At 38.9% G+C, this 16,821-nt stretch overlaps 1 long non-coding RNA gene across 2 annotated transcripts in view; it reads left to right on the top strand.

The window, feature by feature from the left end:
* Positions 1-503: 503 nt before the first annotated feature.
* LOC109167902 overlaps positions 504-16,821 on the top strand; it is a 16,948-nt gene continuing 630 nt past the window's right edge. Inside the window, exons 1-2 of one of the 2 annotated variants that reach the window (XR_002051933.1) lie at positions 504-518; positions 5,270-5,275. This is a non-coding gene — a long non-coding RNA (uncharacterized LOC109167902). Of the gene's footprint in view, positions 519-5,269; positions 5,276-6,433; positions 6,446-16,821 lie in introns of those variants that run through there. The other variant, XR_002051934.1, reaches the window with a different exon arrangement.

Here is a 16,821-nt window from a genome sequence, read left to right as displayed (position 1 = left end):
AATGTGAAAGTACATTGCAATTAGGGTTTCAATTTTAGAGTTTTATGACTGAATTTTTTATTTTATTTGTTCTAGTTGTTCACTTTTTACTGGTTAAGGTCTAACTTTCACGGTTTAGATTTAAAATATAGAATTTTTGTAGATTTTATATAATTTATCAAGTTTGCATATTTAGTAGTTAAAAATTGCATATTTAAGTGTTAAAGTTTGCACATTGGAGTTGATGATAATTACGAAACTATCACTGCATTTTTTTAAAAATCTGATCAGATCCGTCGAATTTTTACAAATGTAAAGCTAAGATTGGTTCTTATTTTTCTCCTATGAAAGTGTTCTCATAGGATCCACACCTAGGTACCAAAGAATGCACGGATTGAGCCCCCTTTATTGGGGGGGGGGGGGGGGGGGAGTGAGGAGGGAAAATTATATCGTGCACCAAGACGGACAATGCATTGTGCGCCCTGGCCAAAGCGACATCTTTTTCAGTTTTTGCCGTTAACTTCTAAAAAAAAATCTTTGTTTCGGATGTACAGAATTGTATAGTAGAATACACATAAACTCCTAATATAATACATATAATCTAACATAATACATAATACACATAAACTTTTAACGTAATACACAAAAACTCTTAACAGAATACACATAAACACAAGTATTTAAAAAAAAAAAAAAACTGTAATGAGATTGAACGGACGAAACGGTATTTGTCATGTTAACTTATAAAAATGATGTCCTTTTGAGCCAATGTGCGCCCTAGTGCACGATATAACGATTGAGTGAGGAGCGGAAGAAGGAGGGAAATAGGGACACATGTTAAATTTTATAGGTTAGTCTTGAATCAATCCATGGGAAAACAAGATAGAACAAATAGATTTTTGACCCGCAAAGAAATAGATTTTGCAGGCTGCGAGTTGATTTGCGGGCTAACATAACTATTTTATCATTTTTAAAAGCAAAGCTGAACAAAAAGCTTACTAGCATGTGCATATTGGCAAATTATTGTATGGACCATGGTTCACACAATTGTGTGGACCATAAATATCAGATACAATTTTGTGAACCATGGTTCACACAATTGCCAACAGACATTGCAGGCTACGAGTTGATTTGCAGGCTGATATAACTATTTTATTTTTAAAAGCAAAGCTGAACAAAAAGCTTACGAGCATGTGCATATCGGCAAATTATTATATGGACCATGGTCCTTGTGGTCTAATGGCACCCGGGTTGGACTCCCATATGGGAGGTTGTGAGTTTGAGCCTCGGTGGAGGCGTTATTGGCTCTTTGTGCTTCAGTAGGTTGAGAAAGTAGTTATGAACATATACTACATTGTAATAGAGTCAGTAGCATTCAAAAAAACAAAAAAGTGCATTATTTTTGTACTGAAGGTACATTATTTTTGTACTGACGATACATTATATAAAATAATGTACCCTTAGTATATTAAAAATGTATTTTCAAAAAAAATTTACCTTATGTACATAAATAATGTACCCTTAGTATGTTAAAAATGTACTTTTTATTTATGGTCCACACAATTGTATGGACCATGGTTGTAACACCCTACTTTTCTTAAACTTGAATTGCAAAACTTAACTTAAAAAGGATACTAAACAGTGATAAGATAATATTAATTGAGAACTTAGAGTTCAAACCATAAGAGGTGTCACCGCCACAATCACCACACACGGTGATTGCACATGCTAGGATAAGCACTATCAAGTGTCAAGCTCATCAGTTTACAAAACATCTAAACAACTGAGTTTTAAACATCCATCAATAAAACAGAGTCTAGACTAACATCTAGAAACTCTAAGCTACGCGCTAATCTATCTCGATCGCGCTCAAACACTGGGCCCACCAGAAAGAGGTTAACAAACAAGCAGATAGAAAACAACCCGTTAGCACGAATGCTAAGTATAACGCCACTCAACCCTGTAAAGTACTATAGATATACTTTTGGAAAACATTTGGCATTCACAGTTGAATCAAATACTTCCAATTACTTAAACAATAACTCAAATCATACTCAATAATAATCTAGTTGCTTGCAACCAAAATAACAAATAGGCATGCTTTCTTAAGTGCTCAGCTTAACATAAATCTCATGCTTAAACAAATATTTCAAATCATAGCTCAATACTCAAACTTATGCTCAAATTGGTAGATAAAGAGATACTAAGTAACTCAACAAGCAATCTTATGCAAATGACAGATAGCCAACTATACTCAATTAAGCTTTACTCACAGTCACACTGATAGATAAGAAATAACTGATACTTAACAAATAAGCTCATGCTTTCATGCCAACTCTTAAACAACAATAAAGCTTCACTTCTCAAAACGTGCTAAAAGCAACTAATGCTAATTCATAATCAACAACAAAGTTCTATACATTTCATCATTCTTTAATGCTCAACATGCAAAACATGTAAATCATGCAGCAAAATAGTCATGATGCTTTATATTTACACACACACACACACACACACACACACACACACACACACACACATATATATATATATATACTCTAGCTCTTAAGTAAAAAGAAATACTTTTTCTGTGGAAGTTTCTGTTGAGTCACATTGACTCGCTTTCTCTTATTTTTCTTGAGTCTCTTGACTCACTTTTCTCTTCTTTCACTTTCTTTCTTTCTTACTTTATATTGAGTCACATTGACTCGCTTTTCTCTTCTTTCTTTGCTTCTTTCTTACTTTCTTTTGAGTCACATTGACTCGTTTTTCTCTTCTTGTGTGCGGCAGGTACTCCGTCGTAGCGAAGTCCTAGCGTACGGTGCAATCTCGTGCATCCGTCACATCCGTATCAACGGAACCTCTAACTCCTGGGGGAGGTAGGACCTTCACGACTTGTGAATGGACCTATACAGGCTTGGCATTCTAGCCGGCTTAAAGCTCAACTCGCCCATAGAACCACACTCTTGGTTCTTAATCTTTCTTTCTTTCTTTCTCTATGGAATCAAGTATCGTACTTTTAGTGTGCACACCCTCTAACCGGGATTCCAAGCCCAGCGGGTAGTATCCAACCTAGTAACTCGGGAATATCGACCTCGTTACTTCTAAATATCTATCGGCTTGCAATGCCCGTTTTTTTTTTCTCAAACTTTCTTGCTTTCTCTTTTCTTCCGAAATGACATAGTCCTAACGGTACTCCAAAATACTATTTTCCTCACAATAGATAGATTAACATATATATATATCTTATGCCCCTTCTTTCTCATGCAATTTCTTTTCTTATGCAACAAATTTCACTTATGCAAGCTCATGCATATAATTCTTAGCAACTTTTCTTTCTCATAATTTGGAAATCAAATATCATGCAATCTTCTCAATGCAATTAGATAATGATTTTCCAGAATAGATATAGAATTTTGAAAGAAAAATTAGGCTTACTTAGAGCCAATGATGCACTTTAGATCATGAAATGTTAACATGCTCTTTTACTGTAAAGAAATTCTCAATTTCTCCTTTACTGTGAACTAAGGAAACAAAGTGCTACTTCTTGCTTAACACTTAATACTTAACAAATCTTCTTAGCAAATATTTAGTAAGTATTGATCATGCTCTTTAAACTCAAAATATACTTCATACTCTAGCAAATTCCATTTACTATAAACTAAGAATCCATGCACTGGACATATCAAATTCTCACATTCTTGGCAAAGCTTTTCAATAAATCACGATAAGTACTTAGACATGCTTTTCAATCAAAATTATCAAATAATGATCATGCTTCTCATTCAAAATGCTAAGCTCAAACACTTCTATTTTTCTTCACTGTAAACAATTTATAGAACACTTCAAGAACAAATCCCAACACAAATTCCACCATAAATCAAGCATTTCAACTCCAAAATCAACGAAACAAGCTTCTATTAGTGCGTCGTAACGAACCCGAGTGTCTGAGCCTCAAGGGCCCATGAGTCCCGGTCCGATCGACACGTAGCTGAGCCACAGAGGGCCCGGCTAGACATCTTTTTGGCCTGGTGGAGCTTGGTGGCGGGGCTTGAGGAGCCCCGCCAAGCGGCGGCCTTGGGCAACGGTTCTAGCTGAGAACCGTGCCCAAGGGCCGGCTTTCCACGGGACTAGCCGGCGGTCCTTGCCTAGGACTGTTGGCTTGTTCCATGACACAACCTGGTGCGCAGATAGTGTGCACCATAGGTTTCCTTCTTCACCTGAACACAACTCAAAGATACAAAACACATCTCCAAACCTCAATAAATCACTTATAGATCAACAATAACTCAATAGCTCAACAACAACAATAATCTAGAATTTCTAAGCATTTACACCATCAAACTAAACTTCACATAGTCAAATAAAACTAAATGGGAGTCCATGGGTTATACCTCTTCTTGTTCTTCCTCCTTGTGTGGATCTCAGCCTCCACTCTACTCAAACACCAGTCCATTCACCACCTAGACACCTCAAACAACAAGCCAAGCCAAGCCAGAGATTGAAAGCTAAGAGAAAAGGAAACCTTAGGATAGAAAATGAATGAAGCAGATGAATGCTAAAACTTACTTTGTTTGCTTCTTTCTTTCAATAGAGTTCAAGATTGGAGAGGCAAGGGAAGAGATTAGGAAATGGCAATGCAAAAGTGATGTTTATATAGGGTCAAAAATCCTAGGAGAAATGCCCATGATTGGTGGATGGCAAAAGGGTAATTTGTGCTTGGTTTCTAACACATCAGACAAGTGTAGTAGAGTGCTTGTGGTCCACCTTGCAACATGGACCATAGCCTAGAAAAGTGATCTTAAATAGTTTGGGGTCAAAATAAAATTTTCTAGAAATAGTTTCTAGTTAAAACACTTGGTTCAGGTTTCACGGGTTCCTTTCCGGTTTCACTCAGATTGACTTTTCGGGTCAAAACCTGGTACATAAATGTACTCGAAACTTAGGATTTTTGAAATAGAATATTCTCGGTGTTGAATTTATTTAAAAACTCAATTTAAAATATTTAATCCAAACACCATTTTCGAAATAAAATTTTTGAAAGAGTGAAAATGGCTATTTTGAAATTTATAAAATGGAATTTAGAAAAATTATATTTGGGTTGTCACAATGGTCCATGCAATAATGATTGGTTCATATCATCATATATCAATACTTAGCAACATTTCTCCTGAAAATATTTTAACAACATTTTTCCTTTTTTTTTTTTTCTTTTGTATAAAATATATTGTAACACTAATAATGAATAAAGTGTCTATTATTTATATGGGAAAGTAAAATATTTATGAAGAAAAATGTAATACTTTTACATTGTGACTTAAAAGTATTAAATTTTTCCTCATAAGTATTACATTTTCTCTAAGTAACAAACACTTGTCAATATTACTTAATGCTTCTTAGATCCGGAAGTTCTCGCGAAGAGAATAAGATGTTGCTCCCCTATCCTTTGTCTTTTCCCGCTTTGCTAATCTTTCCTCTAATGCGGGCCGGGCGGCGACGAGCGTGGGAGGAAGTCAGGAAGAAACCTAAGAGAAGATGCTCTTCGCTTAGGTTCTTTTTTTTTCAGTGCAACAATTAAAGTGACTGTGCCCTCTTTTTGTCATCCCAGCAGCTTTCCAGATTTTGTATTGAACTAACGCATGGCGTAGTTAGGACCCTTCGAATCATGTGTTGAGCCTATATATGTGAAAACCAAAACCCATCCCCTATTTTACGAAGGCGGGAAGGAATGCCCACCAAGTTCAGATAAAGGAAAGACCCGACGAAGGCAGGGAGATGCAGTGGGGGAAGGAAAACGCTTTCAGAGATCGTCACAAGGACGGAGCGCTCCGTTATGGGGTTGGGCCCCCTTACCCCCACCCCTACCCTCACCCTAAATTTTTTAGTAAATATGTATGTATATATTGATATAGTAGAGATAAAATACACTTTTGGCCCCCCTCTATTTTTTTTTTAAATAAAACAATCTATTATGTTTATATTAAATGAACTCAAAATATATATTAAACTTCACTATTTTTCATTAAATAAAAAGAAATAAATCGAATAATTAAAGTCACCATTTTTCTTTATTATCTTATTTCTTTTATCAAGATTTTAATAATTAAGGATATCAAGTATACATTTTAATTTTAAAAAATCTCCAAATTAGAGATATATGCTTTAGTTTTATTAGTTATGTTGGATGTTGATTAATTAATTAGTGATTTATTGTGTGTTTTAATTATTTATTTACATTTTTAAGATACATTTGCTAGTTTAAAACTTTAAATGATTAGTTTTGAAATTGATAAAAATTAATATTGATTATTTAATTCGTCTTGGTTTTTGTCTTTTATCTCTCAAATTTTGAAATATTCAGTTAATTAGTAAAATGAATATCAGTTAATTATGAAAAAAATTGGTGAATAAAAAAAATTGACAAAACTTTTTATTTGATGTTAAGTGACTATATATTTAAATAAATGTTGTTTCTATTGTTATTATTATATTTTTGTGTTATGTGAAAAATTGATAAAGTAATGATCGACACACATGTCGATCGTACTCATATAATTATGTATTTCATAATTTATTACACATAGTATAATTAGAAACTATTATCAATAATAATCACAATAATGTATGGCACTACTGGAAATTATGGAATTTCCGACCACCTGGAAGTGATTTTAAATCATGTCGAAAGTCTTGTTCCGACCACTTTTGGTATCCGGAAAAACCTTTGTTGCTATTTCCGACCACTTTTTGCTTTCAACTTGATTTAAGATCACTTTCAGGTGGTCGGAAATTTCATAATTTCCCGTAGTGGTATATATAATAATAATATGGTACGATTAAATATAATGTTGGCTAATATTGTAAATTTTCTGTACTACATCGCCCCCCCCCCCCCCCCCCCTCTCCTCCACCCAACTCAAGTTTTCTGGCTCCGTCCCTGGAGATCGAGATTTGTTTTTCATCGAAAACAAAGAAAGCCAAAGATGGCCTATAAGGAAAAATGTAAAAGTATTACATTTTTCTTTAAAAATGTTACATTTTTTCTAAGTAACAAACATTGTATTCCTAGCTTATTAGTATTACATTTTTTAGTATAAGCATTACAATTCCATATACACTCGACCCAACTCAGAGATGATAAATCCTAATATAAACTCAAAGGACATCGACCTTAACAAGAACAACAAAAAAAAAAAAAAAAAAAACTATATTATTGTGTTGTCATTTTTGTTATTGTTATCATCGTCATTCAAAGGGAATTGCTTAATATGGGGTTTTATCACATAATTTTAAGTAAAGCGACCAAGTTATTATGCCTCGAGTGATGGAGTATCACGTACAACCATCCATGCTTTTATCTACAAAAATGTGGTTCTAGCTAAAACTTTATTTATCCCTGGCAAATCTTGATTTAAGAAGGAGCAAGCCCCACTGAACAAATGCTAGCTTTATATGGCCATAAATGCAACTGTTTTCTGACTTGCTAAAGTGCTTTGCTTCGTGGCTGCTGACGATGTTGGAAAAATAAATGGTGTCTTCCATAATTCTATAAATTTGTACGCAGTGCTCAACTTTGTTCTTGTTCGCCCGAACTTTTATTACAAGCATCAACAATATAAATCACAATTGCAACACAAGTATAAAACCCAAAAAATAATATATTAAGAATATAAGCACTAGGCACATACATTTATAAACACTTTACCCAAGAATCACTAAGAAAACTTAGCCACACATGACTAATAAAAAATTCATTGCAATAATAAAGAGTTTACAAGGAATCAAAGAAAGTAAAAGAATAAACCAAGTGATTCTCCCAAATCTCCCTAGCTTGTCTTCTTCATTCCCAAGGCAATTTGTAGCTCTTGGTTCTCTTTCTTCTTGTCTCCAAGACATAGCATAGACTTCTAGGGTTGAGGAAGGCGGGATTTTATAGCGGGAACCAAGCGAAGGACAAAAAGGGAAATTTTTGCGCGAAACTAGACCTGGCCCATCTTGATTGTTCAATGCGTCGAAACGAGGCGTCGTTTTCTCGGATTGCATGTTGTGACTTCTCGACGCGTTGAGTCAAGGCGCCAAGAATCCCAAATGCTACTGGAAATTCTAGACGTGTCGAAATGTGCTGCTCTCGAACGGATTCGATTTTGGAAATTTTGGACGCGTAGAGCCATTGACTTGACGCGTCGAATCTTCTGTGTACGCACCTTTCGGTCCACTTTGGCTCCAAACTTTTCCTGGAACTTCCCTTGCTTTTGCAATTGACCTACAATGGTTCCAAAACGCTAACAAACACCGTAAAACATTCAAAACAAGTGTAAAACCATATCTAAGTGAGAAAACAAGGGAATATGCAATTAAAGTATCAATTTAATGAACTAGAAATAGATTCACACTAACACTAGAAACATGTACAATTAAACTCACATCATTGATCAATCTTGATCGCCGCTTGAGTCTAGTGTTCTTGATCATGGCCTTGAAGCCTTAGGAATTTTTCTATCTTTATACGTCAGCTAGATAGCACCTCAAATCTCTTGCACTGAATACTTAAAACATTTTATAAAATATTATGACCAGCCCTTTATCCATCTTGAGTTGTGTTAGTGTAAATAAATGTTTAATATATTGTATGGCTTAGATTAGCTGAACTATTCCTTAGCCTATTGTATAGGGACTTATATTGCTACTATTATTGTACTAGGATTCAGTTATTCAATTCAATCAATACTTTCCAATCTCATCTCGTATCAGATAAGCCAGGTTTATCCCTTTTTCTCTCTCTCTCTCCTTGAACCATTCACCCCAACCAACCATGTTGAACGATTCATCGGAGAGAACACCGACGGCAACCACCGTCTCCTCCCTAAACACCAATCCAAATTCCTTGAACTCAGCCCACCATTTCGTTTCCATTAAATTAACCAACCGCAATTATCTCTTCTTGAGAACCCAGATCATCCCCTTCCTCCGTGGCCAAGGGTTGTTGGGCTACGTTGATGGTGGTCGTCCCTGTCCATCGCCAACCTTGGAGGTTTCTGCCACTGATAACTCCGATGAAGCCAGCTCCTCCGTGATCAATTCGGCCTACGGTGTGTGGGTGCAGCAAGACGCCTCCATCCTCTCTCTTCTCATCTCTTCCATGTCGGAGGAGGTGATGTATTTGGCTATTAGGAATATAGCGGAATAATGCGGAAGCGAACAATCGAAAATTGAGAATTATAAGAAGTTAAATAATAGTAGGGAAAATAAAATGACAAACTAATAAACAAATATATATATATATATATATATATATATATATATATATATATATATATATATATATATATATATATATATATATATATATATATATATTGGATCCAATGAGACTCATATTTTGATGAGACGGTAAGATGTAATCTGGTTCGTTTATTTTTATTTTTTAACGGTTTTGATCTTTTGGTTTTGGATCCCATGTGCTGATGGTTTGTAAAGGAGTTAGGGTCATTGTGGTCTTTTGCTTGTGTTATTAATTCTGATCCCTTAATTATAGCGCGTGTGTGTAGTAGAGGCAGCGTTATTTTTGGTATCAAATAAACTTCAAGTTTTAGAATTCGAACCAGTGTCTCTTCACATCACCCCTATCGATTCACTTCCCCCTCTGTCAATTTTCTCCACCGGCGCTCTTCACGCTGACATCGAATTTCACAGTTGCTCACGATTCTACGACTCAAAGATCCAAACGTTAAAAGTAATCTGTCACCGTCCATGTGGAAGGTATGATTCTTCTCGGTTTTTTCTTTTTCTCGTTATTGGTTGTGTTTTTTGGTTAATTTTTTGTGTGTTTGGGTTTATTACTGTTTTTTTTTCCTTTTTTATTTTGGGTTATGAGTGGCGGCGTGGGGGAGGGGGGATGGGGTTCTGGTTTGATTTTGCAGCAGAGGAGGGGGTGTGTGGTGTGTAGGTTTGTTAGTTAGAGTTTTAATAGGGTTTTCTTTGTTTTTAGTGGAGGTGGGGGTTTGATCGTGTATCAGAGAGTGCTTTTTCATGCTCTTAATACCAGCATATGCATCTCCACTTAGATGATGTGCTTTCTCCCTTAAAGTCTTTGGCCTTTGCAGTATGTGCGTTCATTGTGCGACGTTTGTGCGTAATACTTTGATTACTAATTGGTTTGTGTGTTCTACATTTTCAGCTTGTGTGTAACATTGTAATTAGTAATTCGTTCAAGCGTTCTACGTTTTAGGCTTGAGCGTTAAGTCTCTAAACAAATCACAAGTGTTAATAAAATGGGTGATTAGATAATTGTATTTATTTTATTGAGGTATTTGTAAGATTGGTGTTATTTTTTTGAATTCTTGAATTCATATATTATATTTTATTTTGTTTTTATAAACTTAATATTCTCATCAAATTCGTATCCCATTCATCTAATCCACCTTAGCTTTTAGTGATTTACATCTGTTTATTCCACATTAAATATTGTGTAGCATATGAGAGTAGTAATTACTGCGTGCGTTATTAGTATGGGGTTTGTGCGTAATATTGTAATTAGTAATTCGTTGATGCGTTCTACGGTTTAGGCTTGTGCGTAATGTTATATTTTTAGGATCCGAATATGCGGGTGTACGGTGGTGTGTGGATGTGTGTGTGCTTTGTAGGACATATTTGAAGTTTGGGTTTATTAATGTTGGTTTTGTTTCGGAATATATTTTGTTTTTTGTTTGTTTGTTTTTTTTTTTTTTTTTTTTTTTTTTTTTTTTTGGTATGTAAGGTACCTTTAATCGTGATTGGCTTGTCATGTTCTCATTTATTATAATATTGTTCCTCGTATTTTACTGGCAATTAGTGTATGCGTTCTTGGAGTGACGTTTGTGTGTAATATTGTAATTGCTAATTGGTTGGTGCGTTTTAAGTTATAAGCTAGTGCGTAATATTGGGCTGCTGGGTTCCTGATTCTGGTCTGTGCGTTAGGGGGGAAAAGTGGGTGCTCAGGAGTTTGGTTATGTTTTTATCTGTTATGTGGTAACTTTTGTTGCTCATAGTGATTTTTTTTTTTTTGGTATGTCTAGGTGTCACGGCTGCAGAGACGGTAGATGCGGTAGAGGCTGTACATGTGATGCCTTCCGAGGATGTTGAAGCTCCCCCTGTTCCGCCACCGGACACGAATTCTGACGAGGAGGATGATGGGTTAGATGCGAACGACTTGATACTATTTCCGCTTTTGAAGATTCGTGCTTCTCCCAAGCACTTGGTTGCAACAATGAGGCGGTTCAATGCTTGTCAAAAGAGACTGGTTTGTGCATAGTCAGGGGGTGTGTTGACACTGGTTTGTGCGTAGTTGGTAGTTAGTGGGTGCATTTTTCTGTGTATTAGGTTTGTGCGTGCCATCATGGTCTGTGTTGGGTCAAAGTCATATCACACAATAGTATGTGCGTGGGGGGATATTGACGTGTGCATGTTGCTGTAATACTGCTTTTGGGGAGGGAGGGGGGTGGTTCTTGCATTTCTTTGCATGTGTTTGTTTTAGTAATTTCCTTTTTAACTATTGGCCATTGTTATTTTATGTCACGTATCCGATGTTGTGCATTTTATAACTCTAGAAATGTAAATATTTGTAATCAGGGTTTGTTGGCACTGGCTCGTGCGTAGTTGGCCCTTATTATTCCAAAGGATGCACACTCCGTTGTTAAAAAATGCACACACCATATTACTATTCCCAAAGATGCACACTCCGTCGTTAAAAACGCACACACTCCATTCCATTCACTAACCAAATAACAGCTATACCGTCTTATTCATTTCAAATTAATATACAACATTCCTTTCACGCACACCCATTATAATACTTATTTTATGGACAAACTACTTCATTCCAGGCACACCCATTATAATTCTATTGCTTATGGTGCACACTCCGCATTAAAAGAACGCACAAACCGGTTAATACACTAACCAAATAACACACATACCGTCTAATTCATACAAAATGAGAACACAAGGGATTTAACGCACATCCATTATTATAAAAATAATTTCCGAACCCTTGATGAATGTCACATCGCATCAAAACCCTTGTATTGCACGCAGGACAACGCCAACAGAAAACATCATATAAATATCCCACATGTTTCTTCATCCCCTAGCTTATTAAGTTCATTACAGGCAGCCAAACAATTCAACACCACTACTGTAAACATATTCGACGCACATACCTTTTATCACGCACGCACAGCCAGCCAAACAATAACTTATTCGACGCACAAACCTATTGTCACGCAAGCATAGACCTACGAATAATGATTCAAGAATTATTAACGATAACAAGTCTCATACCTGTGTTGTCATCCATCTTCAACCTCTGCACCCTACTTACAATCAAATATCAGAACATAACGGCAGTAATATTATACATGTGGAGTATATTTGTATACTGTTTATTTCCATAATATTTGTAATCTTTGATTATGGCAAAGATTCCAATCTATTTATAACCAAAAATACCACATGCCTACAATTACTTTTACACCCCCTATTTAAAAAATAAACTTATTTAGCATTAAATTCCTCATTAATCTCATCCATCCATTTCAATTTTACAAATGGATGGGATGTCATCTCACCATCTCATTTTATAAGGGGGTCTCATGGGATAACTAAACTATTTATACATAGAAAAAGAGAGACTAAAGCGGTAATCACGAGGAGGAGAGGAGAAAACAGATAACGTGCATGCAAGAGAACGGAGAATGACGTCCAATGAGGCAACGTGGATGGTGGTGACAACATGTTGTCCTATTGGATTTGAGACACAAATAATTTATGTCCTAACACTAGCTGTCAGCAGAAGCACTGCACGCGAGGTCTGGACGTCCATTGAAACCGCACTTGGCTCCTCTACTCGAGTCCGGTGTCTGAATCTCCTCTGGCAGTTCCAAGCCCTTCGCCAAGGTGACAGCACGCCATCGGAGTACTTAGGACGTGCCCAGTTGCTGGTGGAGGATCTCGCACTCACCGGCCGTCCCATGGCGTTAGACGAACAAAACCTCTACGTCTTCTGGGGACTTCGGTTGGAATTCCGTGCAATGGCGGCCACCCCTACCGTGTCCAGTAACCCAGTCTCCATCCCCCAACTATCCGATTACATGCAAGCCCAGGCTTTCATTCATTCTGACGAGTTTTCGATGGGGGAAGCAGTGGCGTCAATTGGCTTTCCGTAGGCGATGTATGCGGGGCGTGGCCGACGATAACATGATGATGGTGGATCAGGGTCTGACAGACAACATTGCGGTGGTTAGGGCCATGGTGGTCGCTGTGGACGCGGTGGTCAGGGCCGCGACCGAGGAGGAGCGCCGCGGTGCCAGATTTGCCGCTCGCAAGGCCATACGGCGGTTTACTGTTACCGCCGGTATTTGGACGCTCCGCCGGCGCAAGCACACGTCGCGGTCACCGGTGATGCAAACTCCACGCCGGACGTCACCTCGTGGTTCCCGGATACCGGAGCCTCGTCGCACACCACACCGGATGCCGGGGCTCTAATGCACACTGAAGATTACAATGGCGGGGACGTCCTTCGAGTGGGCAATGGTACAGGTTTGGGAATTTCTGGTATAGGTCATGCTTCAATTTCGTCAGTTTCAAAGTCCCTCCGTTTATCTAAAGTCTTACATGTCCCTGAGTTGTCTGTGTCGTTATTATCTGTAAATCGTTTTGCTATTGATAATAACTATTATTTTGAGTTTCACCCGTCATTCTTTGTTGTGAAAGACTGAAAAACCAAGGATGTGCTCCTTAAAGGACCTAGTGTGGGGGGTCTCTATACACTGTCTGTCCCGGCGTTTGGCACCAACGTTTGGGTCACCCACACGGACGTGCTCGACAGCGTGTCTTACAAGGTTGCCCAGTCAAGTCAAATAAAGAGGAAATTCCCTGTTTGTGTTCTTCCTGTCAGCTCGGGAAATCACCTCGGTTTTAGGGTAGCTTATTCTAGCAATAACATGTTAGATCTCGTGTATACAGACATTTAGGGACCTGCACTCGTTGTTTCTACGGAAGGCTTTAGATATTTTGTACTCTTTGTAGATGATAATACCCATTTTTGCTGGTATTATCCCCTACAATTAAAAACTAACATCTATAAAGCGTTTGATAGTTTCCGGGCTATGATAGAACGTATATTTTCACGTTCTATCAAGTCCATCCAGTCCGATTTGGGGGGGGGGGGGGGGGGGGGGGGGGGTACCGTCGGTTACATACAGTTTTCACTTCGCTTGGATAGTGCATAGGCAGTCTTGTGCCTACACACACGAACAAAATGGCCGCGTAGAACGTCGGAATCGGCACATTGTCGAAACTGGCTTGGCTCTCATGGCTGAAGCGTCAGTCCCACAACGACATCGAGACTATGCGTTTGAAACGGCCACATATCTTATAAATCATCTACCCACTCCTGTCCTACAAAATGATACACCATTCTTCCGTCTACATAAAATGCCACCCACTTATACTTTTCTACGTGTCTTCGGGTGTCTGTGCTTTCCCTATCTAAGGCCATACAATCTCCATAAGATAGAGTATCGCTCAGCCCCGTGTGTCTTCTTAGGCTATCCACCATCCTTTAAAGGGTATTGTTGCATGGACCTACATACCGGGAAAACCTATATCTGTCGCCATGTCTGCTTTAACGAGTCTGTTTTTCCTTTTTCAACAGCCTAATCATTACAGGATGCGTCCACGAATACTGGGGCCAGTGCTCCATGGGGTGTAAGTCCCGTGGTTTCAGGACAGTTGGCACAACTCCAACTCCCGACACCGCCACCAGTTACAGCTGCACCAACTCGTGCATCGAGGCGAAGGGTACCTCGCACCGAGCCTCAACCACATGCACATGTCATGAGGCTTTGTCACATGACACAAGGCACCGGTGAGCAATTTCATGCTCTTACGGTTACCGACTCTCCTGCTGACCCAACCCGCTACACCCAAGCCGTTGGTCACCCACAGTGGCGTGACGCCATGGACTAGGAATTCAATGCCATACTGCATAACAATACCAGGCAACTCGTTCCTGCATCCCCGAACATGAATGTCGTGGGGTGTAAGTGGGTTTTTCGCACCAAGCGCAAGGCCGATGGTACGGTAGAGCGCTATAAAGCTCAGCTTGTAGCCAAGGGGTTTAATCAGGTGGACCGTGAGGATTTCTTCGAGACGTTTAGTTCGGTGGTCAAACCGACCACTGTCCGTATACTATTGTCTTTTGCAGTTTCGCAAAGGTGGACCCTACGCCAATTAGATGTTCACAACGCCTTCCTCAATGGGTACCTAGCCGAAACTGTCTACATGTGGCAGCCACCGGGGTATGAGGATCCTTGATCATCCAAACCACGTCTGTCACCTGCAGAGGTCTCTTTATGGACTGAAGCAGGCACCTCGGGCGTGGTTCAATCGTCTGCACGACTTCTTGCTATCGACAGGATTTGTTGCTTCCAAAACCGATGTCTCCCTTTTTCACAACACGTCTGGTGTCTCCAGGGTTTTTGTCCTGGTCGATGTGGATGACATCATCATGATGGGCAACGATCCTCTTCTGATTGACTCTATTCTGCAACGTCTAGCTACTACGTTCAAGATCCCAGATCTAGGAGTGCCCACTTTCTTCCTCGGGATTAAAACGATCCCGGTTTCTGATGGTCAGCTTCTCTCACAGTGCCGCTACATGCATGATATCCTGAATCGGGCAGGCATGACTGATTGCAAGCCACTTGCCATTCCGGCGTCAGTCACACAAGTTGTTAGTCAATCAACGGATCCCTTCGATAATCCGACTCAATATCGGCGCCTGGCTAGGGCATTGCAGTATCTCACCATTACTAAGACTGATCTGTCATATGCCGCCAACCGACTTTTCCAGTTTATGCATACCCCCACTGATGAACACTAGGTCTTCTTAAACGTGTTCTCCATTACGTCAAGGGCACGCTAGACTACGGTTTGCGGCTCTCCTCTTCAGCGTCTACTGACATTCACGCCTTCTCAGACTCAGACTAGGCTGACTGTCCGATCGATCGGAAGTCTACTAGTGGGTATGCTGTGTTTTTGGGCTCCAATCTTGTCTCATGGGTCTCTCGCAAACAGCGTACTATTGCCAGGTCTTTCACTGAGGCTGAGTACAAAGGCCTAGCCGATATCTGTGCTGAGGTTACCTGGGTTATGTCCTTACTACGGGAGCTCGGGTTACATACAGGAACGCCCGCTACGTTGTGGTGTGACAATCTGGGCGCCACCTATCTCTGTGCGAATCCAGTCTTCCACGCTCGCACCAAACATGTTGAAGTGGACTACCATTTCGTCCGTGACAGGGTCTCCTCTAGGGAGTTTCAGGTTCTGTTCATGCCTACCAAGGATTAGGTAGCGGATATCTTCACCAAACCTTTGTCGGCTGCTCGGTTTCGGGTTCTTCGTGACAAGCTCAATGTTGCTCCTCTACAACCTTGTGCTTGAGGGGGAGTGTTAGTGTAAATAAATGTTTAATATATTGTATGGCTTAGATTAGCTGAACTATTCCTTAGCCTATTGTATAGGGACTTATATTGCTACTATTATTGTACTAGGATTCAGTTATTCAATTCAATCAATACTTTCCAATCTCATCAGTTGGACTATTTATAGATGTCTTTGAATTTATCCATTCGTGAGAAAACAAAAATCAATCAGGCAATCATTCTGCAATGTGCAATAACCATTGTAGAGTGTAGTTGAATGTCCTCTTCTCAAATTCAGCAGTTTGTTTGACATTAGGTCCTTAACTTTTGAAGGTTTGGGTAGAAATATGCATTGTGGGTAACGATCACATATATAACT

Source organism: Ipomoea nil, unplaced genomic scaffold, assembly GCF_001879475.1.
Source record: "Ipomoea nil cultivar Tokyo-kokei standard unplaced genomic scaffold, Asagao_1.1 scaffold3170, whole genome shotgun sequence".
Taxonomy (NCBI): domain Eukaryota; kingdom Viridiplantae; phylum Streptophyta; class Magnoliopsida; order Solanales; family Convolvulaceae; genus Ipomoea; species Ipomoea nil.
This window is presented reverse-complemented; position numbering and strand designations above follow the sequence as displayed.